General features: G+C 43.8%; 1 protein-coding gene and 1 pseudogene across 1 annotated transcript in view; one reads left to right on the top strand and one right to left on the bottom strand.

Annotated features, from left to right (window-relative positions):
* Positions 1-19,214, bottom strand: part of SLC38A6 (solute carrier family 38 member 6) — a 206,297-nt gene that overhangs the window by 65,462 nt on the left and 121,621 nt on the right. The gene's annotated exons all lie outside the window — the stretch shown is intronic.
* LOC134981932 (5S ribosomal RNA) lies at positions 8,419-8,537 on the top strand (annotated as a pseudogene).

Raw genomic sequence — 19,214 nt, forward strand, 5'->3', positions numbered from 1 at the left:
GGGAGGGCTATGAAAGTCTTCCACTGCGGCGCTTTCATACACATCTATGCCGGTGGCCGCAGCAGCTTTTGTTCCACCTGCGCCGCGGCTAGAGAGTGGGGACTGTTGATGGCGGAGGGGGCAGGCGGACTGGCAGCAGGACATAGGACGCTGCAGTAAAATGATTTTTTCCGCTATCTACAGCGCAGAAACTTGCTGCAGGTGCAGTGGCATAACCTCCAGCTGTATCTTCTTGGCAGGTACAATACCTTTTCTTTTTATGGTGTGAACCGATTTTTAGCTCTCCAAACTTCCACTGAAAGTAGAGGAAAAGGGATGCCAAATTTGTAGCGATTTTTGTGTGTAAATTGTTGGTGAGTATGTTGCTGCAGATGCAGTCAGACTATTTTGGGGTGTGGACCTGGAGCTGCAGCTCCATCAGGCCCATTGTTAATCCTGCTCTGGGAACACATAGCAGACAAAGGGCAAAGCCTACCATTGGATGTAACCTGTGTGGGAGGGCGTTTCTCACCCAATCAGCTGTGGACTGGGTGTGATAGACCTGCTGCTAACCCAATGAGAACTCCTAGCCACGCCCAGCATTATCGACACAGTCACAGAGTGACAGATCTGGGCTATTATATAGGAGATTTATATGGTGTCACAAGTGGCCCGCAGAACCTTACAGCGTACCTAACAGAGACAGTATGAACAGAACAAGAAAAAATAGGATTTTAATTACCTACCGGTAAATCCTTTTCTCGTAGTCCGTAGAGGATACTGGGGTTCCATTTAGTACCATGGGGTATAGATGGGTCCACTAGGAGCCATGGGCACTTTAAGAATTTGATAGTGTGGGCTGGCTCCTCCCTCTATGCCCCTCCTACCTGACTCAGTCTAGGAAACTGTGCCAGAGGAGACAGACATACTTTGAGAGAAGGATAGATAAAGATAATGGTGAGATTCCGAACCAGCACACACAAACAGAGGAAAGCTAAGCTAACCCAACTTTAAACAGGAACAGCAACAGCTGAACCAACAATACTTAGCCAAGTAACAGTGCAGGAAGAACGCCCAGTATCCTCTACGGCATAGGTTCTCAAACTCGGTCCTCAGGAGCCCACACAGTGCATGTTTTGCAGGTAACCCAGCAGGGGCACAGGTGTATTAATTACTCACTGACACATTTTAAAAGGCCCACAGGTGCAGCTTATTATTTCACTTATGATTCTGTGATGAGACCTGCAAAACATGCACTGTGTGGGCTCCTGAGGACCGAGTTTGAGAACCTATGCTCTACAGACTACAAAAAAAAGGATTTACCGGTAGGTAATTAAAATCCTATTTTCTCTTATGTCCTAGAGGATACTTGGGTTCCATTTAGTACCATGGGGATGTACCAATGCTCCCAAACCGGGTGGGAGAGTGCTGAGGTTCCTGCAGAACTGATTGGCCAAACTGAAGGTCCTCAGAAGCCAAAGTATCGAACTTGTAGAACTTAGCAAAAGTGTTCGAACCCAACCAAGTAGCTGCACGAAAGAGCTGTAAAAGCAGAGACACCCCGGGCAGCCGCACAGGAAGAACCCACCGACCTAGTAGAGTGGGCCTGTGCAGATTTTGGAACCGGCAAGGCTGCTGGATAGTGAGCCTGATCCAGCGTGCAATTGTCTGCTTTGAAGCAGGACACCCAATTTTATTGGGATCATATAGGATGAACAGCGAGTCGGATTTTCTGTGACAAGCTGTCCTCTTTACGTATACCTTCAAAGCCCTTACAACATCCAAAGACTTTGAAATAGTGGTTGATGTGAAATGCAGACACCACTTTCGGAAGAAATTGCTGACGAGTTCTGAGTTCAGCTCTGTCCTCATGGAAAATTAAATAGGGGCTCTTGTGAGACAAATCCCCCAGCTCCGATACACGTCTTGCAGAAGCCAAGGCTAACAGTGTGACGGTCTTCCATGTAAGATATTTTATGTCCACCTCCTGTAATGGTTCAAACCAGTCCGATTGGAGGAACTGCAGCACCAAATTGAGATCCCAAGGTGCCATTGGGAGGCACAAAAGGGAGTTTGGATGTGCAGAACACCTTTCAAAAACGTCTGGACCTCAGGGAGAGAAGCCAAGTGTTTCTGAAAGAAATTGGACAAGGCCGAAATTTGGACTTTTATGGAGCCCAGATGTAGGCCCACATTCACACCTGCCTGCAGAAAAAGCAGGAAACGTCCCAGGTGAAATTCCACCGCAGAATATTTTCTGCTCTCACACCAAGAGACGTATTTCTTCCAAATACGGTGGTAATGTTTAGACGTTACCACCTTCCTGGCTTGGATCATAGTCAGGATAACTTTGTTAGGGATCCCTCTTCTGGCTAGAATCAGCCGTTCAACTTCCATGCTGTCAAACGTAGCGCGGAAAGTCATGCTAGACAAACGGGCCCTGTTGCAGAAGATCCTCGCGAAGAGGTAGAGGGCACGGATCTTCGAGGAGCATCTCCAGAAGCTCCGCGTACCAGGCCCTTCTTGGCCAGTCCGGAGAAATGAGTATTGCTTGAACCTCTTCCCTTTATTTTTCTTCGGAGAATTCTTGGGATCAGAGGAAGTGGAGGAAACACGTACACCATCTGATAGACACATGGAGTCGTCAGAGCGTCTACCGCTACTGCCTATGGGTCTCTTGACCTGGAACAATACCGCTGGAGCTTCTTGTTGAGACGAGAGGCCATCATGTCGATTTGTGGATATCCCCACCGACGTGTCAAGCACCTGAACCCTTCCGGGTGAAGGCCCCACTCCCCCGGATGCAAGTCGTGTGTGCTGAGGAAATCTGCTACCCAGTTGTCTACATCATAAACATTATTTCTGCTATCACTTTGGTGAACACCCTCGGTGCCATGGAAAGACCAAATGGCAGGGCCTGGAACTGGTAGTGACAGTCCTGTAGTGCAAACCGTAGATAAGCCTGATGAGGCTGCCAGATCGGAATGTGAAAGTATGAATCCTTGATATCCAGAGACACTAGGAATTCCCATTCCTCCAGACCCGAGATCACCGCTCTCAGAGACTCCATCTTGAACTTGGAACACTCTTAAGAACGGGTTCAAGGACTTGAGGTTCAAAATTGGTCGTAACGAACCATCCGGCTTCGGTACTACAAACAAGTTGGAATAGTACCTCTTGTTGTGCAGGTGAGGTGGAATTAGAACAATGACTTGAGTCTGTACCAGTTTTTGGAGGGCATGCTGTAAAGTTATAGTAGCCTCTTGTGAAGCTGGTAAGCCTGATTTGAAGAATCTGTGAGGGGGAGCTCTTGGAACTCCAGTCTGTAGCCCTGGGAAATAAGACCTATTACCCAGGGATCCCAGCACGAACTTGAACAGATGTGACTGAAGAACTGTAGTCGGGCTCCCTCCTGACAGACCTCCAGGCCACGCGGCCCACCATAATGCTGAAGGCTTTGAGGAAGCAGACCCTGGGCTCTGTTCTTGAACACCTGCATTTGCTGGTTTGCGTGGTTTACCTCTTGCGCCGCTGGAGGACGTAGAAGCACCTCTGGATTTTCCCTTAAACTTGGCTGTCCGAAAGGACTGTAAATTTGAAGCTGAACAAGCTTTCCTGGCTGGGGGAGCTGCGGAAGGAAGATACGTAGACTTACCCACAGTAGCTTTCGAGAGCCATTTGTCCAGTTAGTCTCCAAACAAGGCTTCTCCTGTGAATGGTAGGCCTTCCACGCCTTTCCTGGAGTCCGCATCAGTAGTCCACTGACGTAGCCACAAGCCCCTGCTTGCTGACACAGCCAAAGCGGTAGTGCGTGCATTAAGCAAACCAATCTCTTTTATTGCTTCCACCATAAAGTTTGCAGTGTCCTGTATATGCTGCAGGAGTAAAACAACATTCCCCCCTAAAACAAGGAATCTAACCCCTCAATTAGGTTACCTGACCATTTAGCAATGGCTTTTGTGATCCACACACATGCAATAGTTGGTCTCTGGGCCACCCCAGCAGCTGTGTACAATGATTTGAGTGTAGTCTCAATTTTACGATCAGCCGCATCTTTTAGGGAGGCTGCACCAGGGACAGGCAATACAATTTTTCTTGACAGCCTAGAGACTCATGCGTCCACGATCGGTGGATTTCCCAATTTTTTCCTATCCTCCAGAGGAAAAGATGAGAGCAATCTTTTAGGGATTTGACATTTTTTATCATGATTAACCCACGGTTCAAACAGGGTATTCAATTCCTTTGACGCAGGAAAAGTGACTGAGGACTTCTTTTTTACATTAAAATAAGATTCCTCACACTCCTCTAACACTTTATCAGGAATTTGCAGAACATCTCTGATAGCCTCTATAAGAGCCTCTATTCCCTGTGATAGAGTAGCATCCCCCTCCTCCAAATCCACCTAACCCTTCTCCATGCCTGACCCGTTAGAGTCAGACTGCAAGATATGGGGCAGAGAACGTTTTTGTGGACAAATGGGAGGGGATTGAGACGCTGGTTTGGGGACTGAGTCTCTATTCATAAACTCATCCACAGTCTATCTTAAATATTGTGTCTCGTTCTCATTGCGAGATAGTTTTGTAGAAATATTTGAGATCATTCCCTTAATGGAATTAACCCATTCCGGTTCAGCCCCGCTATTCTGGGAAGGTGCACTGCCCTGAGTACCCAGTAGTGAGCCACCTGGTGAAGAGGAACACTCTGCTGTACAAGAAACACACTCTTTGCCTGACAATGTAAATGCAACAGCACACACACACACAAACACACACAAAGGAAAAAGATTAAGCACAGTTAACCCACAAAGAGCCCTTTAGTGAGACGCAGAGTTATTTGGAGCCAGACCCCACCGCGCCCTTATCGCTAATGCCAATCTTAGCCGGTTTGCAAACTAAGTTCCCTGATAGGGGACTTAGGGGGTAATTCTGAGTTGATCGCAGCAGGAACTTTGTCAGCAGTTGGGCAAAACCATGTGCACTGCAGGGGAGGCAGATATAACATGTGCAGAGAGAGATAGATTTGGGTGTGGTGAGTTAAATCTGCAATCTAAATTGCAGTGTAAAAATAAAGCAGCCAGTATTTACCCTGCACAGAAACAAAATAACCCACCCAAATCTAACTCTCTCTGCAAATGTTATATCTGCCCCCCCCCCCCCCCCCCCACGCAGTGCACATGGTTTTGCCCGACTGCCAAAAAATTTCCTGCTGTGATCAACTTGGAATTACCCCCCTAGTACACTAAGAAACGCTCCCTCCCTGCTATGACCCCCTGGTACCGCTGAGGTAATCTGGAGTCACACTGGAGGAGCTGTGCGTCCCTGTCAGTCAGCGTCTGTGTCCACTGCAGAGGGAAAATGGCACTGGTGAGCTGCTGGATCCTCTCATAGTGAAGCCCCGCCCCCTCAATGGCACGCGGCCTTCCCTCTTTTTTTTTTTACAGTGGCTGAGGTACTCTGTTGCTTAAAATGGAGAGAAAACCGTGTGGGTACTGTGCACAGTGTACTGAGATGCAGCTGTGTACTGTATCTGGAGATGCATTCCATCCCGGTTAGAAGCCGTGCATCTCCGTACCCTCATGCCGTTATAATGGCCGGCAACCTGCTAGTCAGGACACCGGCTTAGTACTCACGACTCTTCATTATTCTGGCTCTGTTAGGGGTGGCGGTGTGCTGCGGGAATGTACGCTCGCTGTGGTGGGGCTTGCGAATAGTTCCCTCAGGAGCTCAGTGTCCTGTCAGCGGAGAACGGGACCATTAACCCTTCAAGAGGTTGGGCTGTCCCCCCCCCCTAAATCCCACGAAGCAGACAGGCTGGTGCCAACCAGCCCTGCCTGAAAATAACAAACATATAAAATAAATGCAGAAAACTCTTCAGGAGCTTCCATAAGCGTGACCAGCTCCTCCGGGCACATTTTCAAAACTGAGTCTGGTAGGAGGGGCATAGAGAGGGGCCAGCCCACACTATCAAATTCTTAAAGTGCCAATGGCTCCTAGTGGACCCGTCTATAGTATGGTACTAAATTGAACTCCAGTATCCTCTAGGACATAAGAGAAAAGTGACTTACATTACAGAACTCTGCAGACATGGACAAGTTTATAAACATTTATGTGGCAGCAGTCCTATATAAAAATACAGTGCAGATCGGATATTCCAGCAGAACAGCAAAACAAATGCAAAACTCAAAAATTATATCACTGACATTTTCCACTTCTACAAAACATCTTGTTTCATTGTGAAAATTGATTTGCAATGGTCTTTGTTGCAATTTTGAACTTTACTTGCAAGACACTATAGCAGTTATTCTCAAACTGTTTGCCATGGCACCCTGGGGTGCCTCGGGACACTTGCAGGGGTGCCTTAGGTTGGTGATAGAGAACCAATTTAAATTATTTATGGTCAATGTAATAGGCAAAACCAGTGTGGTGGCTGCCAGTCATAAAATATGTGGACAAACAGAAGCGAATCTTGTCCCTCACCACATAATTAAACCTAAGTATGACATATAAACACAATTTACTTAATTTAATTATATTTTTTTACATTTCCCAATAAGAAACTTTGGCCTAGGGGTGCCGTAAAAAAAATTCTGATACTCTAGGATGCCGTCATTTAAAGAAGTTTGTGAACAAGTGCACTACAGAGTGCTGAGCAGTGGCCAACTGGCCAGCAGATGGCGCTGTGGCTTCACATCTACTGTGGAGTTCACTACAGTACAGTATCTCCTTACTAGTCTGTCATCGCTGGCTGTAGTGAATTTACATTATAAAGAATCACTTTTATTTGGCCTGAGCTTAGTTACATAAAACTTTGACAAAACACATGATCTACTAACACAAGTATAGTAACCCAATAAGCAATCACGCATTAGAATACAGACTCTTTAGCTACATAGTCATAATTAAATCCCACCCATCCGCTATATGTGTATGTATATGTGTATCTATCTATCTATATATATATATATATATGTGTATGTATGTATGTATGTATGTATGTATGTATGTAATGTGCCCATTGTACAGCACTGTGCAACATGCTGTGACATGTGACAGACCCCCGGAATCCAGACACCCCTCAAGAGACTGGTGCCGACAGCCTATATCCCGAAGGCGAGTATTGGGGTTAAGGTTAGGGCCCGGGGGAGGGGATGAGGGCAGGAAGGGGGTGCTGGGGATTAGGATTAGGCACTAATGGCAGGGGTCAGCCGTAGCTGATACCCCAAAAGGGTTAGCCCCGGTCAACACCGACGAAAGGGTTAGGGGAGGAGAGGGGTAGAATACGTACCCCTGTCAGGTATAGGAATTCTCACTGTTGGGATGCTGGGGTCAGTCATATGCACAAAAACAAATGTACAGATGGCGCTTCAGTTCAGAGGTGCTGCAATCTCCCAGCTGGGACGGTTATCAATTTCCCAAAAAGTTCAATCCTAGTTCTATGGTTTTGCTGGGGTGCGCTCCCTGGGTCACTACGGGTATTATTTCTTTATGTAGAAAGAGAAAGTTCTCCTCACTGGACAGTTTATCAGCAGTACTTCCTTGTTCCGATATAACACGATGTCCTCAAAGAAAGAATTGGTATATAGTGAAGTCCCGTAGGGATCAAATGGATTATCAGAAATTTCAATCACATATACAGTATAATGTAAAAGAAATTTTAATCCGCCTAGATGCGGCGGACCTACGTACCGGATTTAGTGGGGTGTCAGCAGTGCCCACCCAATTACGCTTGTAGTATCCCTTCCTTTAATCCTGTAGATTCCAATAATGGTTCATCCCTAGTTCACCTTTACCTCTCCATCCAGGTGAAAGGTTTCCATGAGTAGGAAAAAAAATACCAATATATAGTGAAGTATTGCTTGTGTTCAGGTATAAAAGTTATTTATTCCTAAAGTGTAGAAAAAGTATAATTTTTTTTTTTTTTTTTTTTTTTAAACACTAGACGTCTTGATCACAATAACAATTTAAAATCCACCACAGATTAGTGGACCCACGTACCAGAGGTTGTGGGGTATCACAGTGGCCCACCCAAACAGCGCTTGCAATGTAGCTCCCCGGGGTATATAGCAGCAATCAGCGTGTTCCCTCTGGCTCCAGCAGGTTCCTCCAATCAGTCACCAACGCGTTTCTGCCCTCTGGGGGCCTTTGTCAAGGTGTGTGGTGTTAGTGTGTGGTCGGTCTATTTAAACCCCACAGTGTGCCCTGATTGGAGGAAACCTTACCGGTGCAAATTAACTTAAAAACGTATTATAAACAACTTTTGTTCACTAACTGGTTACAAGCATGCTTTAAAGCTGTTCCCTTCAATGGGTAATAGCATTCTTTACACCAGAAACGAGTTGTTAATTCGTTTCCTATCTCCGCGTGCGTTCCACTGCCAGTGGAACGCACGCCATCCTCCACTTCCGGGCGCGTGCGTTCCACAGTCCGTGGAACGCACGCCACTTCCTGCCACACCACACTGGATACGCCCAATCTCATCTGATCTTGGAAGCTAAGCAGTGTTGGGCCTGGATAGTACTTGGATGGGAGACCACCTGGAAATACAAGGTGCTGTAGATACCAACAAACAGAAATGAGACTTATTTATGAAATGGGTACTCTCAATCCAAAAGGGCTAAATATGGATTTTGAACTAAAATGGTTTTTATGAGTTTGACACCCTTTCCTTATGTATATAATCTTAATTGTTTTACTTTTATTAGTGTTTTATATGAAGTCGAACATTTTATGATATTCTTTTATATATATTTTTTATATATAATATGTCTTTTTATACAGTATACCCATATTAAGATATGCTTCAGCTTTATAAGAAAATTGGGGACATCAACACACTGTGACAGGTAGATATTGATTCTAGTACACTGAGACCTCTATCACGGACCCGCAGCGCTACACGCGGCACTTCCGGTTCTAACAGGAAGTGGCGTGCGTTCCACGGACTGTGGAACGCACGCGCCCGGAAGTGGAGGATGGCGTGCGTTCCACTGGCAGTGGAACGCACGCGGAGATAGGAAACGAATTAACAACTCGTTTCTGGTGTAAAGAATGCTATTACCCATTGAAGGGAACAGCTTTAAAGCATGCTTGTAACCAGTTAGTGAACAAAAGTTGTTTATAATACGTTTTTAAGTTAATTTGCACCGGTAAGGTTTCCTCCAATCAGGGCACACTGTGGGGTTTAAATAGACCGACCACACACTAACACCACACACCTTGACAAAGGCCCCCAGAGGGCAGAAACGCGTTGGTGACTGATTGGAGGAACCTGCTGGAGCCAGAGGGAACACGCTGATTGCTGCTATATACCCCGGGGAGCTACATTGCAAGCGCTGTTTGGGTGGGCCACTGTGACACCCCACAACCTCTGGTACGTGGGTCCACTAATCTGTGGTGGATTTTAAATTGTTATTGTGATCAAGACGTCTAGTGTTTAAAAAAAAAAAAAAAAATTATACTTTTTCTACACTTTAGGAATAAATAACTTTTATACCTGAACACAAGCAATACTTCACTATATATTGGTATTTTTTTTCCTACTCATGGAAACCTTTCACCTGGATGGAGAGGTAAAGGTGAACTAGGGATGAACCATTATTGGAATCTACAGGATTAAAGGAAGGGATACTACAAGCGTAATTGGGTGGGCACTGCTGACACCCCACTAAATCCGGTACGTAGGTCCGCCGCATCTAGGCGGATTAAAATTTCTTTTACATTATACTGTATATGTGATTGAAATTTCTGATAATCCATTTGATCCCTACGGGACTTCACTATATACCAATTCTTTCTTTGAGGACATCGTGTTATATCGGAACAAGGAAGTACTGCTGATAAACTGTCCAGTGAGGAGAACTTTCTCTTTCTACATAAAGAAATAATACCCGTAGTGACCCAGGGAGCGCACCCCAGCAAAACCATAGAACTGGGGTCAGTCATATGACCGCTGGCATTTCATACCTAACCCATAAAATATATATTGGATGATAGTAATAACATTAATACCAAATAGATCAGGAATGTGCAATATGAGTTTCAGACTATTGGCCAAACACACATAACAATGGAAACTGAAATTTTTGTAGCCCAAAGCAAATCAAGTTGTTAAAGAAAAAATACTGACACACCCAAAAACATAATACAGTTTTAGTGTAGTGGTCAACACAGGCCAGACAGATGGAGAGAGCGAGCCAAGAGTATCAGGTTTCTCTCACAAAAAGGCTGTGGGGGAAGGAGAGGTCTGCAAGATTTTAAACTAATTTAGCAAGTTAGGTGTTAATTAGGTGCTAGTGATTTTGCAAGGGTAGATAATTAACCCTATATCACGTGTAATGTGTAATACAGAACAATAACAAGATAAACTATTTTACAAAAAGAAAAAATACAAAAAACCCCAAAACAAAACGGATAAAATTCTTAATTGTGTGAAATCCCTTTGCTGCAACAGGATTTATGTGACAGTGAACATAATGTCACTGTTTTAAGGCAGACAAATTGAGCTAACCTAGTAGTTTACCCTCACGCTGTGACACCACAGGAAAGGGACTTGTGCTCACAGGAAAAAAAGGCTATTTTAAAACGCAAGAGTCACGGGAGCTAGCAGTTTGCAGTGCAGACCGTATATCAGTCATTAAGTAGCAGCAATCAAAACAAATGAGCGGGAACATATAATCCTCGGTGGGAGTGGTAACTCAAACAGATTTGTTAGTTGGTTCAGAAAGTCCAACACTATTCAGAATAAAATACACGTTGCGTATTAATAGCTACAGACTAGCAATGGCAACGAGTGATATTGCATATCATGGATGTGGAGGGGTTTTGACAGCAAACAGCTGGGAAAACGGTTGGAACACTGACATCTTGCAGCAACCAATCGCACATTACTTTGCACACCACATGGGTGCGCAGAACGCTGAAAAATGAAATGCCTCTTTACAAGTTTTACTTTAGATTCCTGGGCAGTGCTCATTTAATATCAGACTTGCCTACCCTCCCGCATTCAGTGGGAGGCTCCCGTTTTTTACATGAGTCTCCCTCTGCCCCGGAAATCTTCCGGGTTCTCACGGTTTTTCAATAGGGCTAGTGAAAGTACGTACTGCGCATGCGCCAGTCCGGAAGTGGCGGGGGAGAAGCCTGTTCAGGAGACGTCATGACGGGCAACGTCCTGTTACTCAAATTACGGCCACCGCGGGGTTATGTGTAGCGGTGGCCGCATAGCAGTTCGCAGCGGCAGGGGAGGCTGTCTGTACACCGCAGAAGCAACGGCAGCAGTGGCAGTGACGGCGGCCACATTGGTGGCCTGTTTGAAATATAAGGTAAATAAACCTTTGGTGTGCGTGTGGCTGGGCTGCAGAGGGCAGGGCAGGGCTTGGCTGGAGACAAAGAGCATAGTGGGTGCTGAGTTTAAACTCTGCATGTTACCAGCATTACTCCCTTTGTTATTGCCCAATGACCTGCAAGTCCAAGCTGTCTAACATTTCTCTTAGGGGGAGCACTGCCAGTGCCATAGTATAGGGTCAGTATTATAGGGATAGTGTCAGTGTCATAGTATAGGGTCAGTATTATAGGGATAGTGTCAGTGTCATAGTATAGGGTCAGTATTATAGGGATAGTGTCAGTGTCATAGTATAGGGTCAGTATTATAGGGATAGGGTCAGTGTCATAGTATAGGGTCAGTATTATAGGGATAGTGCCAGTGTCATAGTATAGGGTCAGTATTAAAGTGATAGTGCCAGTGTCATAGTATAGGATCAGTATTATAGGGATAGTGTCAGTGTCATAGTATAGGGTCAGTATTATAGGGATAGTGTCAGTGTCATAGTATAGGGTCAGTATTATAGGGATAGTGTCAGTGTCATAGTATAGGGTCAGTATTATAGGGAGTGTCAGTGTCAAAGTATAGGGTCAGTATTATAGGGATAGGGTCAGTGTCATAGTATAGGGTCAGTATTATAGGGATAGGGTCAGTGTCATAGTATAGGGAAAGTGTCAGTGTCATAGTATAGGGTCAGTATTATAGGGATAGGGTCAGTGTCATAGTATAGGGATAGTGTCAGTGTCATAGTATAGGGTCAGTATTATAGGGATAGTGTCAGTGTCATAGTATAGGGTCAGTATTATAGGGATAGTGTCAGTGTCATAGTATAGGGTCAGTATTAAAGGGATAGTGTCACTGTCATAGTATAGGGTCAGTATTATAGGGATAGGGTCAGTGTCATAGTATAGGGTCAGTTTTATAGGGATAGTGTCAGTGTCATAGTATAGGGTCAGTATTATAGGGATAGGGTCAGTGTCATAGTATAGGGTCAGTATTATAGGGATAGTGTCAGTGTTATAGTATAGGGTCAGTATAGGGAAAGGGTCAGTGTCATAGTATAGGGTCAGTATTATAGGGATAGGGTCAGTGTCATAGTATAGGGTCAGTATTATAGCGATAGTGTCAGTGTCATAGTATAGGGACAGTATTATAGTGATAGGGTCAGTGTCATAGTATAGGGTCAGTATTATATGGATAGGGTCAGTGTCATAGTATAGGGTCAGTATTATAGGGATAGGGTCAGTGTCATAGTATAGGGTCAGTATTATAGGGATAGGGTCAGTGTCATAGTATAGGGTCAGTATTATAGGGAAAGGGTCAGTGTCATAGTATAGGGTCAGTATTATAGGAATAGTGTCAGTGTCATAGTATAGGGATAGGGTCAGTGTCATAGTATAGGGTCAGTATTATAGGGATAGTGTCAGTGTTATAGTATAGGGTCAGTATAGGGAAAGGGTCAGTGTCATAGTATAGGGTCAGTATTATAGGGATAGGGTCAGTGTCATAGTATAGGGTCAGTATTATAGGGATAGTGTCAGTGTCATAGTATAGGGTCAGTATTATAGGGATAGTGTCAGTGTTATAGTATAGGGTCAGTATTATAGGGATAGTGCCAGTGTCATAGTATAGGATCAGTATTATAGGGATAGTGTCAGTGTCATAGTATAGGGTCAGTATTATAGCGATAGTGTCAGTGTCATAGTATAGGGTCAGTGTCATAGTATAGGGTCAGTATTATAGGGATAGTGTCAGTGTCATAGTATAGGATCAGTATTATAGGGATAGTGTCAGTGTCATAGTATAGGGTCAGTATTATAGCGATAGTGTCAGTGTCATAGTATAGGGTCAGTATTATAGGGATAGGGTCAGTGTCATAGTATAGGGTCAGTATTATAGGGATAGGGTCAGTGTCATAGTATAGGGTCAGTATTATAGGGATAGTGTCATAGTATAGGGTCAGTATTATAGGGATAGTGTCAGTGTCATAGTATAGGGTCAGTATTATAGGGATAGTGTCAGTGTCATAGTATAGGGTCAGTATTATAGGGAGATGTCAGTGTCATAGTTTAGGGTCAGTATTATAGGGATAGTGTCAGTGTCATAGTATAGGGTCAGTATTATAGGGATAGTGTCAGTGTCATAGTATAGGGTCAGTATTATAGGGAGATGTCAGTGTCATAGTTTAGGGTCAGTATTATAGGGATAGGGTCAGTGTCATAGTATAGGGTCAGTATTATAGGGATAGTGTCAGTGTTATAGTATAGGGTCAGTATAGGGAAAGGGTCAGTGTCATAGTATAGGGTCAGTATTATAGGGATAGGGTCAGTGTCATAGTATAGGGTCAGTATTATAGGGATAGGGTCAGTGTCATAGTATAGGGTCAGTATTATAGGGATAGGGTCAGTGTCATAGTATAGGGTCAGTATTATAGGGATAGTGTCAGTGTCATAGTATAGGGTCAGTATTATAGGGATAGTGTCAGTATTATAGGGATAGGGTCAGTATTATAGGGATAGGGTCAGTATTATAGGGAAAGGGTCAGTGTCATAGTATAGGGTCAGTATTATAGGGATAGTGTCAGTGTCATAGTATAGGGTCAGTAATATAGTGATAGGGTCAATGTCATAATATAGGGTCAGTATTATATGGATAGTGTCAGTGTCATAGTATAGGGTCAGTATTATATGGATAGGGTCAGTGTCATAGTATAGGGTCAGTATTATAGAGATAGGGTCAGTATTATAGGGATAGGGTCAGTTTTATAGGGATAGGGTCAGTGTCATAGTATAGGGTCAGTGTCATAGTATAGGGTCAGTATTATAGGGATAGGGTCAGTGTCATAGTATAGGGATAGTGTCAGTGTCATAGTATAGGGTCAGTATTATAGGGATAGGGTCAGTGTCATAGTGTAGGGATAGTGTCAGTGTCATAGTATAGGGTCAGTATTATAGGGATAGTGTCAGTGTCATAGTATAGGGTCAGTATTATAGGGATAGTGTCAGTGTCATAGTATAGGGTCAGTATTATAGGGATAGTGTCAGTGTCATAGTATAGGGTCAGTATTATTGGGATAGTGTCAGTGTCATAGTATAGGGTCAGTATTATAGGGATAGGGTCAGTGTCATAGTGTAGGGATAGTGTCAGTGTCATAGTATAGGGTCAGTATTATAGGGATAGTGTCAGTGTCATAGTATAGGGTCAGTATTATAGGGATAGTGTCAGTGTCATAGTATAGGGTCAGTATTATAGGGATAGTGTCAGTGTCATAGTATAGGGTCAGTATTATAGGGATAGTGTCAGTGTCATAGTATAGGGTCAGTATTATTGGGATAGTGTCAGTGTCATAGTATAGGGTCAGTATTATAGGGATAGTGTCAGTGTCATAGTATAGGGTCAGTATTATAGGGATAGTGTCAGTGTCATAGTAGAGGGTCAGTAGTCAGTATTATAGGGATAGTGTCACTGTCATAGTATAGGGTCAGTATTATAGGGATAGTGACAGTGTCATAGTATAGGGTCAGTATTATAGGGATAGTGTCAGTATTATAGTGATAGGGTCAGTGTCATAGTATAGGGTCAATATTATAGGGATAGGGTCAGTGTCATAGTATAGGGTCAGTATTATAGGGATAGGGTCAGTGTCATGGGATAGGGTCAGTGTCATAGTATAGGGTCAGTATTATAGGGATAGTGTCAGTGTCATAGTATAGGGTCAGTATTATAGGGATAGTGTCAGTGTCATAGTATAGGGTCAGTATTATAGGGATAGTGTCAGTGTCATAGTATAGGGTCAGTATTATAGGGATAGTGTCAGTGTCATAGTATAGGGTCAGTATTATAGGGATAGGGTCAGTGTCATAGTATAAGGTCAGTATTATAGGGATAGTGTCAGAGTTATAGTATAGGGTCAGTATTATAGGGTCAGTGTCATAGTATAGGGTCAGTATTATAGGGATAGGGTCAGTGTCATAGTATAGGGTCAGTATTATAGGGATAGTGTCAGTGTCATAGTATAGGGTCAGTATTATAGGGATAGTGTCAGAGTTATAGTATAGGGTCAGTATTATAGGGATAGTGTCAGTGTGATAGTATAGGGTCAGTATTATAGGGATAGTGTCAGTGTCATAGTTTAGGGTCAGTATTATAGGGATAGGGTCAGTGTCATAGTATAGGGTCAGTATTATAGGGATAGTGTCAGTGTTATAGTATAGGGTCAGTATAGGTAAAGGGTCAGCGTTATAGGGATAGGGTCAGCATTATAGGGATAGGGTCAGCGTTATAAGAATAGGGTCAGCATTATAAGGATAGGGTCAGTGTTACATGGATAGGGTCAGAGTTATAGTTTGAGATCAGTGTTATAGGGATAGGGTCAGTATTATAGGGATAGTGTCAGTGTCATAGTATAGGGTCAGAGTTATAGTATAGGGTTGTAGGGATAGGGTCAGCGTTATAAGAATAGGGTCAGCATAAGAATACGGTCAGCATTATAAGGATAGGGTCAGCGTTACAGGGATAGGGTCAGAGTTACAGGGATAGGGTCAGAGTTACAGTGATAGGGTCAGAGTTATAGTTTGAGATCAGTGTTATAGGGATAGGGTCAGTATTTTAGTATAGGGTCAGCGTTAAAAGGATTAGGGTCAGGCTTGTCATGTTTTAGCAGGTCTGTTGTAAAAGCTAGGTTTAAATGATGCCCCCTGAAAATCCATCTTTTAAGGACAGTCCTGCTTGAGCACAGGTGAACTTATAGGGGTTTTGTTTTTAGAGCAAATGTGATGTCATGCTCTGTTTTCATGACTATCCCTAAATATGGCTTGTTATGTCACCCCCTGCATCCATTTTATGTCAAATTGCTTATCAATGGTTGTGTAGACCGATATGATGTTTACATTTTAAATGCTGATGTGTTTTGCTTTTTTCTGTTTTATTATGATTTATTATCATTTATAGATACAGCGCATTCATATTCTGCAGCGATTTACAGAGAATGTTTGGCCATTCGCATCAGTCCCTGCCCCAGTGGAGCTTACAATCTATATTCCCTACCACATGTACACACACACATTCACACTAGGGATAATTTATTTGGGAACCAATTAACTGAGAGCCTAAGTAAATATACTACCAGTATATTTCTGTATTGTGGGAGGAGTCAGGAGTACCACCTACCTCCCAACTGTCCCGAATTTCGAGGGACAGTCCCGTTTTTTGGGGTCTTGTGCCGCTGTCCCTCCCGTGGGCCGCAGTGTCCCGCGGTGGGGGGGGGGGAGAGCAGTTGGGAGCAGAGCAGGCCGTGCCCCCACTGTGATGAAAATATGAAAATTGGAGACGTGGCTTGTGATCGAGTCATCCACGTGAGGCCACACCCCTTTTCAATAGGCCACTCCCCCTTTTCAGTGCCACACTATTTTGCCGCGCCAGGAGTTTCTCCTTCTGGAATGCAAATGTTGGGAGGTATGGTGCCATGACAAAACGCACACAAACACGGGGAGCATATACAAACTCCACACAGTTAGGGTCATGGTAGGAATCAAACCCCTGTCCTCAGTGCTGTGAGGCAGCAATGCTAACCATTACATCGTCCATGCTGCTCATTTTGAGGGTCGGTTGGCATTGTTTAGGCTTGTCATGTGTTAGCAGGTCTGTTGTAAAAGCTAGATTTACTGTAAATGTTGCCCCCCTGAAAATCCATGTTTTAAGGATATTGTGTTCCATATGGAGGCGGCCATTTTGGGTGAAACAAAACAATTAAAACTTATTTATTTCACCTATAGTCACTGGAGTGAGTGCCTGCCACTGAAGGACACACCCCTTAGTGGCAATAGATATGCCCATAGGTGGAGCTAGACACACCCTTTGGGTGGAGCATGATGTACTGCATTCTGCTTAAACCTACTGTACAATCTCCCTGAAACTAGTTTTGAAAAGTAGGCAAGTATGTTTAATATCCAGCTCGCTGTGAGGTGCAGCAGTGGAGTCTAAAATACAGGGACAATTAAACATTGCTCCAGTTTGGGGACACCTGACCGGAAAATCATCTTTTGGATGTCTATTGCCAAAGATTACATAGTACTGAAACTTAACACTGCCAATTCTGATTCAGTATTGTGAGTGCGCATGTATGAACCGGATTCACGCGTGTATATGGTGATTCTGAACAGGCTGCAGAGAGATCCGATTCGTGGCAGAAGGATTTGAAAGATCCGCTCTTTCCCATAAGGAGAAGCAGGAGTCTGAGAACAGTCGCTATATGAAGATGGTGTCAGTTAATGCAGTTAACTTTCAAAAATGTATTTTTGTAGCTTGATGAATTTAGGTCTCCATGCTAGTGTATGAGAACGGCACGCCACATAGGCACAGAGATATCTCCTGCATTTCCTTTGTAACTGTTGGCCCCATTGCGATCTACAAAAAAGTAGGTGGAAATTTGAACACACACATTTCTTCAGAACAAGGTAGTTGTGTCTAAAGGGCCATACACACTAGACGATTCTGTTGACCAATATGGCAAATACGGATGATTGTGAACGATATATCGTTCACATCGTCTAGTGTGTATGGTCCTGCAATCAACGATGCGCGCACCCGCGCTCGTTGATTGCAAGTTGGCGGTTGGAGGTGCTGCATGCTCAATGTGAGCAATGTCACTTGTGACATCGCTCATCACGGCATGTGTGTACGGAGCCGCGATGAGCGATGTGCACAATGTGACATTGCTCACCCCCCACAGGCGGCTCCCTCCCTGGCAGCGGCTCCCCTCCCCGCCAGCGGCTTCATATCTGAGGCCGCTGACGGGAGACGCTGACCGCTCAGCGTGTCTCCCCTCCAGCGGCTTCATTGTAGCTGAGCCACTGACGGGAGCCACTGACCGCTCAGCGTCTCCATCCACTGCCCCACCAACGTAATTAAAAATGAATTACAATGGGCTCTAAATAAAATATATATATATATATATATATATATATATATATACACATACACACACACACACACACGAAAGTCCTGCACTATCATCAGTCTATGAACACTGTACAGCCCTTCTTGAGAAAGAGGCTACAATAAAACTTGATAAGACCATGGATGCTTTTATTATGTAAGAGTGCACCCTCCATCTCGTAGAATTCATTATATTATATATATATATATATATATATATATATATACACACATACACACACACACACACACACATACATACATACATACATACACACACACACACACACACACACACACACACACACACACACACACACACACACACAAACAGAAAATTCAGCACTCACCAAAGCAAGCTCACTTATCTTCACAACATCAATAAATAAATGATGGGGGTTTAGTTAGTGAATTGGCCAATACACGGAAGCCTGCAAACTGATCGCCAAGGTACCCCACCTTCATGCAGGTCCTACACTATCAGAGTCTTAAAATTAAAACCTGGCATCTGTATCACACATAACATAACTGCAAATATGCCTACTTGGTTTAATGTGTACCTGCCACACACTTTATGGCTTTTAAAGGCACACTAGTCACCTGACACTGGCTGATAAATTACTAAGGAACAGCTGACACAGGTTTAGGCTAATTGAGTTTGCATAGGGGTTCATGAAAAAGCATAATCTTATTAACTGTTGGCGTCTGAGAAACTTAAATGGAGACATGCATGTTGAATGCATGCCATTCAACATGCATGTCTCCATTTAAGTTTCTCAGACGCCAGGAGTGCCACACCTGCCTATCTATATATAAATATATATATTATATTGAACCTATTATAATTAATTTTGAATTACGTTGGTGGAAATATAATAAGTGGGGCAGTGGGTGATAAAAAACTTCATTGGTTCCCCCTTTTACAGCCCTGCCCATATACCCAGAAATGCCTCCCCAATATTAAAATATGTAAATAAGGTGCC

This window comes from Pseudophryne corroboree, chromosome 12 (genome assembly GCF_028390025.1).
Source record: "Pseudophryne corroboree isolate aPseCor3 chromosome 12, aPseCor3.hap2, whole genome shotgun sequence".
NCBI classification, from domain to species: domain Eukaryota; kingdom Metazoa; phylum Chordata; class Amphibia; order Anura; family Myobatrachidae; genus Pseudophryne; species Pseudophryne corroboree.